Source organism: Ostrinia furnacalis, unplaced genomic scaffold (assembly GCF_004193835.3).
Source record: "Ostrinia furnacalis isolate ACB-3 unplaced genomic scaffold, ASM419383v2 OfSCF5354, whole genome shotgun sequence".
NCBI lineage: Eukaryota > Metazoa > Arthropoda > Insecta > Lepidoptera > Crambidae > Ostrinia > Ostrinia furnacalis.
Genome location: NW_021135593.1, coordinates 124,429 through 134,781, shown reverse-complemented (window position 1 = coordinate 134,781; position 10,353 = coordinate 124,429). Strand labels below are relative to the sequence as shown.

General features: G+C 38.5%; 1 non-coding gene across 1 annotated transcript; it reads left to right on the top strand.

Moving 5' to 3' along the window:
• Positions 1 to 9,960: 9,960 nt before the first annotated feature.
• Positions 9,961 to 10,052, top strand: TRNAI-UAU (transfer RNA isoleucine (anticodon UAU)). Its single transcript is given in 2 exon segments — positions 9,961 to 9,998; positions 10,017 to 10,052. It is a non-coding gene; the product is annotated as a tRNA-Ile (tRNA).
• The last annotated feature ends 301 nt before the right edge of the window (positions 10,053 to 10,353 follow it).

Here is a 10,353-nt window from a genome sequence, read left to right as displayed (position 1 = left end):
GCCGTTTAAAGCTCTCAATGGTGAACAGGTGCGACTCGGTTAGTTTACGGTGATGGGTTTGATTTGTTCTTCGATATGAATAATGAAGTGAGAGAAAATGTAAGATACTTATCAAGATATCAGCAATACTATACAGTGTTATATTCATAAGAAAAGGCCAAACAAACAAGGATAAACATTATTCATGCATTAATGCACTTCATTTAAAATTCGTATTGCCCGCCTGTTCGGGAAAAATCACTGACCTGAAATATGCTTAAGCCTATTGTAGATGCGTAGTATACCTATATCTACCTGAATTGTAAATCAGGAGTGAACTATTAACACCAGTATCCGATAGAAAGCGTGGCGATAGCTAAAATTGAAGGAAGTTAGTGGACCATTGTGAAATAATAAAACGATAAAATACCGCAGGAGATTATCATTTACGGTCACCCGTTTCAAAATGGGCGATGAGGAGTCGAGATGTGTCATCGGAATTCTCTATAGAGAGCGACATGTTTGTCAAACGCCGAGACTATGTCGCCGTGAGATCGTCGCCGGATTTCGTGGACGCGCATTCGAATAGAGGCTTATTAACTTCATTCACATGCATATCAGTGTAGCCTTTATTTGTATTGAAATCAGAGGTAACATCATTTGTTAATCAATTACCATTATTATTGTAAAGTATGTCATTGTGATATAGGTCGCACATGAAAAAGTGTGGTGTGCCCAAACTCCCGAGTTTATCTACACCTTGCTTTGTTTTCTGTACCTTTGTTCCACTTGGACTAGTTCGCATATGGCGTTATGGCCACCGGCTAGCGGGCCCATTGTAACAGATGCGCCAATTTGGAGCGTGTCACCTCGGCCAGCGAGGAACAATTAACGATCCAGTGTAGGAAGCGGTCAGCTGGTATATTTTTTTAAGTTATCTGGATCAGTTGGCCGCCTTTATGCGTCTGTTGACCCATATGTTTCGCGATCGTAACGGATTTCGTCATACCACCATACAGTATCAACTTATACCTATTAAGTTCTTCTTGGGTAGGTACATGGTGTTACTAAATGGAAATGATTAATTTTTAAAATTGTAATTTAATAGATCATTTGCAGTTATTAATTTATCTACATACTTACAACCCAAATTTACTTATGCAAAAAATCTACAAATATTTGTAAACTATGAATGTCTACTTACATGTTTCTATGTAATAAATTACATAAAAATTATACAAGTGAAATAAAATCATGTAAACGGTGTTATGAGTATGGTCACTTTCTTATTGATACGTGATCTGAATGTGAAGGACATACTTCAGCAAACACCGATAAGTCGCGTATCTGATAAAAACGATCTTTGCTTAGTTAACAAAAACTTGTGGTGTGGGCCGAGCAGATCGAGCTGTAAACATGCAGTGCAGTCTAATCAAATATAGAGAGTCAATAAAATAGCTGCTGGCGCTATCAATAGCGATCTATGTACACTAACGCCATTTTGTATGCAGGTACAGGTATATGTCCTTCATTGTAGATAAGTATAGCAAACAGGAAAGATTTTCAAACTTAACAAATGTGTGCAGTAAGTAAGAACATTACATAATATTACGAATTTAACATTAAATAAACATAACGAATATGATATTAAATTTTCGTTCCGTATCTGTCAGAGCAGGGCTCGGTTTAGGCCCCACCCTGTAAGAGCGCGGTTAAGGCCACTTCTCCGAGGAGCGCAAAGTATTCCATGAATGTGTAATCAGAGAGTTTATTGATCGCGGCAAGATTAACACCACTCCGCATTGTCTGAGTTGGCACGTCTTAAATTTTCCCTTTTTGTGCCAATAACTTAAGGAATTCACGAATTAATTTTTTTCTTCACCTTTATGAGTGTCGCCGTTTATCACACCGGAGAGAATTATTCCTTCTTATGTTGCGCTTTCGTAACCGCTTTTCAATTGTAAATTGTCGTGCTTTATGACTATCGCGCGTACCCAAAATAGAATACCTTTACGAATTTATAAATATATCATTCGTGACCTCGCTGACACGAGGAGGAAGTGCATTACTTTAGAGGGTTTTCCGTATTTTGACTCTTTAGAAATGCAAATAGTACATTGTATGTTACAAAGAAGTTCTATTGACACAAATCGTGGCAAGAATCTGTTTCGGTATATTCAACTAACGGTCTCAATGTAGATACATTTTACATTATTGTAAATGCATATGCTAAATAAGTTCCTACCAACCGACTCGCTAAGTGTATCAAAAATCATTTTTAGAGCAAAAAGGGAATTGACCAACGAATCAGTTTGGCCATTTAGCGCGGAAATAAAGCCAGAATTCTGGGCACCATGTAGCGTTGTTTGGACAGCGATTTGGGACATATTTTTTATTTGTAAATACATAATATTTAGTTTTGCTTAGTTTTCCGTAACTATGGACTCGTAATAAAATTATACCCAATACGGTATAAATCATGAATAACCAAATAAAAAGATGAGAACTATTATCGGATGGTCTCATTGTGGATCGCATAATCTTTTGACGTGATTCTGTCTGATGTCTAATTGCTATTATGGCATGCTAAATATAAAACATTGCGCAATAGCTGACGCAAGTGTATTTCAGGTCATTCACAATTTTATACGCAATTTGTAAGTAGATTTGTACAACGCTTCATAGAGTCATCGATAACTGATCCGAAATTCACAAATCACAATAAGGCAGAGATGTATGTATGTACAAAGCATTTGATGACAATACATAAAGCTATCTATAATATATAAAAAAAAAATTACTCGACAACGCCTGGACCGATTGGTATTCTTTTTTTTAAATGTTCGTTGAAGTCCAAGGATGGTTTTTACGGCGAGAAAAAATCGAATAATTTTCGGGAAAACCCAAAAAACAGTCCTTTTCTTTTTCCCATACAAACGTTTTCTAACTAAAATGTAGAGTCGACGCGTATGCTTATAAAAATAGTTGAATATTCAAATTCACATAATTTTGCTGACACTTACAAAAACATGGAGGACGCTTCTAAATCGGTTCTTCTGCTTACTGGCATATGACTATGAGCAATAGATATACACAAGAATAATCGATGCTATATTTTTTGTGTAATTTAGCGATAGTGGAGGGTGTCCTCGCGCATCGCATCCTGCGCCCGCACGTGCCCGCCACGCGGCCGGAAGCGTCGCGCCATCGCATCGGCACACTTCGCGCGACCTTCCAACTTTATGTACCTCTCCCATACATCTCTCAATCCCCAGCGCTATGTAAACAGACTTTCGCCACTCAAGTAGAGCACGAAAATATATTGTGTACCGGCCGGTGGTCGGTCATTCGTAACCGACCGCCAATGTCACTGTCGATACCTGCCACCGCCATCGGCGACTGCTATAAACAAATTGGACCGCGATTTACGATACGTTGACGAACTCTGATGTTTATTGTTTCCCGCAACGAACATTTCTCGAGTACAGCTTTCTTGCAACATTGGTAATATTCTGCTCTCGGTTTTTATTTCTTATTCCTTCGCGATTATTTTACTGTTCCGAGAAAGAGCTGACTCGTCGCAGGTGCATGCGTATATAAATTTTTACTGCTATGCCATTGTGTTGGAGCAGTCAAATTTCTCAAGTAAGAATTAAGAACACCTTACATTGTACCTTTGGTGTGTGCTTCAGCTACACACAAATATGCTCTTTGACTGCAATAAAACGTCAAATATTTTATTTAGCCTTTTTCGATGGTGTTTATTGCTTTACATTATTATCATCATTTCGCACGGAAACGACTAAACGTAGTCTTACATGCCACTGAATATAAGCCACCTCATTTTTTTTCAGCCGGCCTTCATTCAAATTGGTTCCTGAAACATGGACAGGATGTAGGTATTTTACCTACTTTTTTACAAATAACACAGTATTTACACATATCGATAGCATATTGCACAAAATATCATGTTTATTCAGACAAGGACTTTCGTTTTTCCCGATAATAGTTATGATGTCTTCATGATATTTGCATAGGCCTAAACAAGTTTTGGTCGGGTGATATGATAAGCGACAGGTTGCGGTAATCTCGCAGTGGCTTGGAGTGCAGTTGTAAAAGTTGACCACAGGTTAAATTATTCCGTCAGCTCATTTCACCGCATTTCCTTTCCTTGGCATTTCTTAAGGTATCATTTCCCAGTCCGCTAATTACAATTGCTCTATCTATGGAAGCTACTTTAATGAGTTTTTTCGTTACATACAACACTTTTATGCTCAAAAACAACTTTGAAGATTCATATGTGTAGATAAGTAAGTAATTTAACAGTTCCATAGAAAACGTGTATGTTCTCTTATAGGGCTGCTCTATTTGGGATGTGTACCAAGTGGACTGCGCGGGCGCCGGTCGCCGGACGTGCTCTATCCAAATAACACACATTCGGATCTCTCGCGCTGATCACGATCGTGCCAGGATATCGCCACCACGTGATAAAATGTTAAAAGTGTATTGTTATATTTTAAATAACTGACATTATCAATCGATTAGGAATTTACAATGTAGCCTATGACTTTAGTTTGAACGAAAATACAAAGTAGTTCAAATGTTTTCCGAAACTAGGTAGGGACCATATTATTTTGATGTTCCAATCAAATAAAATATTATAACAGAAGCAAATGTCGCCCTGCGTTTATAAATAAGATGTTACTGATATGTATGATCTATAAAAAAGTTATTTTCTATCCAAAGATCATAAATGATCCCCATTTATTTTAAAGGTACCTATGTAGATAAAATATTTTCTGTGAACATCCCACATGTTCACAGAAAATATTTTAATGCCAAATGTATCATTCGATTGCGATTATGAAATCCGAATGATTTATTTCGACTAGGTTACAGAATTTAGCAAATCCACGTTCCAAAAAACGTGCAACTTATTTTTGCGTTTGTTCTCGCTTGTACTTGAATCAGCAGCGCCGCGGGTCCGGCGCAGACTAAGCACTTGACCGTGCGTGTGTTGCAAAACTGAGCGCACGGGAACACGTGATTCGTTTTGAGTTCAAGCGGCCTATGACCCCAAACTACCTTAGTAACAGTTACATATAACCCACTTCATCTGCATGCATTGAAAACAGCTGAAAGTTCAAGCACCGAGAATATAGAGCATTGGCTCTTCCTTATACTAATGGCTAATGGGTCCAAGAAAATTTTCATAATCCAGAGTTTCATGGGATTCTCTTGATTGGGATCGGGATTGATTTGATTTGATTGACACTTATCTAACTGTACACAAAAACCTTTAAATAAGAAGCACTTGCTGTTTGAACAAACCACATCATACTTGTAAATAAAGAAAAGATGAAAGATTAGTTTTATGCAAATACATGACTTCGAATCATACAATACCTTCGTCATAATCTAACTTCTACAATACAAGCTGTCTTCTGTAACTGCATTATTAATTAGGAACAACAATATTAAGGATAATTACGGACTGAAGAAAATAAAACGGAGCCACAGGTACGCAGTTTGTCATGGTCTCATGGTTAACTGGAAACACAACAGCGCGATTGTTCCTCTCCAAAGCTTGAACAATAACCTGTTCGAGAGCGGCGAGGGATTTTTTCCAAAATCTCCTTTTATTCGTATTCAAAAAGCTTAATGGAATTTTGCATTGCGCCATTCGGCGTATTGTACAACGGCGCGGAATGTGGATAAAATCAACAACGCACTAAATCACACATACCCGATTTTTCAATAGTGGCGAGAAAGAATATTTGCGCGCCGTCTCGTGTAAAAAATTTCAAAGATATATGCATCTCGACAAAAAGAAATTAGGTGAAGTCGTGAAGCAGGTATCGTGCGTAGGGTAGACGTCCTGAGAATTGTAGTGTGGGTTTCGAGTGCGATATAGGAGGTGGAAGTGTGCGGTACAGGTAGTGTTGCGAGACACGTGCATAAATCTGAGGCAAAGCGCGAGCAGCGCCGCAGCTCGGTGTTCACGCCTACGGAGTGCACCGCTCCACGTTCTTTGCATATCTGAATCTGTGCACCGCGGCGGCACAGCACCGCTGCCAGATATGGGCAAAAATTGAAACACGGAACGTACGTATCTGAGTGGGCCCCGGCCTACACATAAAACGTTTCGTGCTTTCTTTATGTTTCGCCCCTCTTTGGTGAGGAAAATAAAATCTTGACGACAATCTGAATTCCTCGCGGTATCAAAAGGTTGCCCAAATCTTCAATTCTTTTTATTGCTGGCGTGACTTGATATGGCACCCACGTGAGGTTTATTTTCTCAATCAAGGACAAAGTAGGCAATTCTTGATTGATTTTATTTGATAAGTTCTAAAAAATCGGTCAGTGTAAGTTCATAGCCGCAAGTACAAAGAGTGGGTTTTTGCGCATCTCTTTACCTGGCTCGTCCCACGGCCTCGGCGCCTAAACAGGTGCGCACCTGAGAGCGAATGCGCTTTTTCATTAGAGCGAACAAACAAACAAAACGAGCGATATGCTCGTTTGAGAATGATGCCCCGATTCATTCATCGCTCGACATGGAATGCTTTTATGCTCAGTCGAACCCGGTTTACATTTATTGTCCCGATCCACCTTGCTTTGATGATATGTGGAGTGAAGAATCGAGCGCTCTGGCTCAGGGTAGACAACTTTAGTAAAATTATTTCACTTAGGATATTCTCTGCTTTACGTATAGCTGTCTATAGAATATCCTATGTACATTTTAAGTCCTAGCAAAATTATATCATAATGCTCTCATGTAATTACATAAGTACTTACTACTAATTGATGGCCGAGTTGGTACTTCATGCACAAATCTTCAATGATTCATTATTGATTACGTGATTCCAACTTCGATTTCCGTTTAACTTATTATTATTGTCGACACGTGACATTTTGGTCTGTTGTTCATTGTTTTAGTTATTTAATTACCAACATCACGTGCCCAAAGCAACCTTGATAAAGTGCTGGTCGACACATTTTGTGCAGGGCGTTGCCGCATACCGATGGACCATTTAACCTGACACTTGACACACGACACTTTGCTGTCAGCTGCCAGAAGACAAAAAAACATCAGCGAAAGTGTAACGATTACTCTTCCGTCTTGCATAATCTTGCATCCTCAAATATTAAACACAATTGAATCATAATGAAGGAAATTCTTAGTTTATACTAAGCAGCAACATTCATTTGAGGTAAGATATGATAGCAATAGGCTGATCACCGCGATGATCTATTAAAAATGATAGATAAAATTATCCCTCTATCATTCCTAGAGTGCTCTATTATAAAGTTCAATATTTAAAGTAACTTTGACGATGATTGCTCTGTTAGATTTTCTGTACTTGAACAAATCAGCACTATTACGTAAATACGAGTAATATACTTAGTAACTTCTTCAGCATAACAGTAACCTATTTCAATGCCAAACGTTAAAACTCTCCTTGACACGTTTCCGTAGAATCCGAACCAAATACAAGTTAACCTTGAACAATTTGGATGAGATAGGTGTAGGTAATGTTTGTTCTAGATATTTACATACTCATAGATATCTGGGGAATATCTTACACAAACACACCAACAAGTCGCACTGTTAGCTTTATACCGCTTTATCGATGAATTTGTTCTTGATTTACAGTGCCCATAAAAGATAAATGCAGTCGTAACCTTGATCTACACACGTCTATATGAAAATGTTGGTAAATAAGGGTGCGTTCCTTCTACGAAACTTTTCAAATGTGTGAAACGCAATGATTGAAGGTCTTGGCTTATTCCGTATCCGAACACCGGCGCACTTTCCCATCGGCCGCGAAATTAGTTCACACGAAACGTCGGATCATTGCTTCAAATTTTCTTCAAATGGATGCACCTTATACAATTTCTTTACCTGCATCAGCTGATTTTCGTTTACGTTGATTTCGTTCTATTGTACAAGATCGAACGCCACAAAAAATAATGGTTAAAGTATTTCTTGCTCTACATCTCGCCAGCTTATTGTATTGGGATGCGGATTGCGTGAAAGTTTCTCCCGGAGGACGAAACAAACGCGTGAAAGGTGATCCGCGTCCATTCAGTTGTTTTTTTGGTTAGCTATTCGACTGTCATCGGTCCTTATTGCGCATCGAATAGGAGTTATGGATTTATTTAGTTGGTAATTAATGTCTGTGTGTAGGTTGATTTAGGCTCACATTGTGGTGTCGGCGCGCGGGTAGCGGCGGTGCGCGCTATCGATATCGGCCGATCGCGTCGTGTTAATTACTTTCATTAAGGGCAATTGTCCTGCTCAATCGGGCTGATCAGTCAGTTTGCCGCCGCTTGATATTTCCACTCGGAGCCATTAGACCGCCTCAAACGACGCGGCTGTTGCATAATTTTGATTGCTTTTAGATAGTTAATATTGAAGTGGTTAATTTAATTGAAACAGATTAATAATGTGCTTCATTTTCAAGCTATCCGCAGACATTGAAACCAGCATGATTTTGATGTGGGCTTTGGATTAATTTCCTTTCTTAGGAGAGCGAAAACTTTAAATAGGTACATATTTAATTGCTTGTAATGTCATTTTCTAACTTTAACAACTAACATTAAATAGGTATCAACTCTAAAGGAACACGTAGAAAACCCGTAGAATAGCCGTATTAATTAGGTAATTAATTACATACTTAGGTAAAAGCTTAAACACACATGAGATTAATATGGGAAAGCTTTTCAGATGATTCAAAGCTATATAACACGAAAGATGAGACTGAAAAGATATCGTCATGGTGTGCAATAGAAAACAGCGTCATTTAAAGTTGAATTTCCCGTGACAAAAATCTGCAAGACAACAATCAATCAACACAGTCTTATCCATACACACGTAACTAATATCTAGGTCCCTACCTATATAAAAGACTGACCATTACAAAATTAATACTCTCTTAATAAATCGTAAGCAATTTATCTACGCTACACGCTACAATAAGCGACCAACCTACACATTTCTCACAAGAACAAAAATCGGAAGTAGGCAAGGCGCAGGTAGGGAATGAGCAGCCAACAATAAGCAATAATTCTCGATAGTCCATTAACATATCATTTGGCTCGCGCTAATCGAATGGCTCCGGGCGCGCCGCTGCGCCCGCGCCACCGCCACCGCGATGCGCCACGTCTGCACCTACAATTAAAAACATCTTCTAATTATATGTTTGCCTTAACCTGGAATTCCAAACATAAATACGAGACGCTAATATAAAAACTTACAAATTACAGATCCCTCGACCGATCCGATGCAAGAACAATAGGCAATCAATAACAGGGTGTTGATGTGATTGTGCTGTGTGCTGTTTATGAGAAGGTGATTACATGCACTAATGATTCGAATAATATACGAGAGCAAAGATGTATTTATTGAAAGCGCATGAATAGAAGGAGGAAACGCTTTTCAGGATTTGCTTTTCAGTAGCTTACCTAAATACGTACGTATCTAACTAGTTGTTTCTTCAATAAAATAAGAGGTAAGTAGGTACTATAATATTTGTGGATTAATACGGTAAGTTATCTAATACGGCGAAGATAGAATTTGAGTACCTACATACATAATTTTCCTTAACTTCTTCAAATTGTATTCATAGCGCCCATACCTACTCATCAATAAACAAAAACGTTATACGATACTTTATTAGTCATGATCATAATGTGACATCATAACAACAAACATTTTCAGTAGATAATTATCCCAATATGCGCGATAATGGTACTATTTACAATAAAATTATGAAGTTAACAACGTACTAACTCGATGTTAACTCGTAATTGTAAAAATGATATACGTTTCATACATAATTTATGGCTTAATGATGGCGGCATGGCTCGTAGACTCGTAGTTAACTTCGTTCAGGCACTGAGGCAGCGAGGGGGCCGGCGCGGCGGGCGGGGCGGGAGGACGCGTGGGTTTGGATCCGTAATTTCGACGACTCGTCCATCGCTCCAGTGGCGCAATTGGTTAGCGCACGGTACTTATAAGACAGTGCTCGTGAGTAATGCCGGGGTTGTGAGTTCGAGCCTCACCTGGAGCATATTTTTTTTGTTCTTGTTTTCTGTCAAAGGTATAATTCTGGTTCTTTTCCTTAGAAAAAAATATCATTCCTCTATTCAAAGTGGGATTATTAAATATGCTGGTAAAACTAAAACTTTTTTTTACAAAACACTTGATTTATAAAACTATACCTAAAAACGACATAAAAACGAACTTAAAAAACATGGCCATGACCAAGTGTTTCTGTGGTTCTGTGTATAAATGTTTATGTAATGCAAAACAAACGAGTGAAGGACAAAAAAGCGTTATTTGAATGCGCATTTATTTGTATTTTGTTTGGT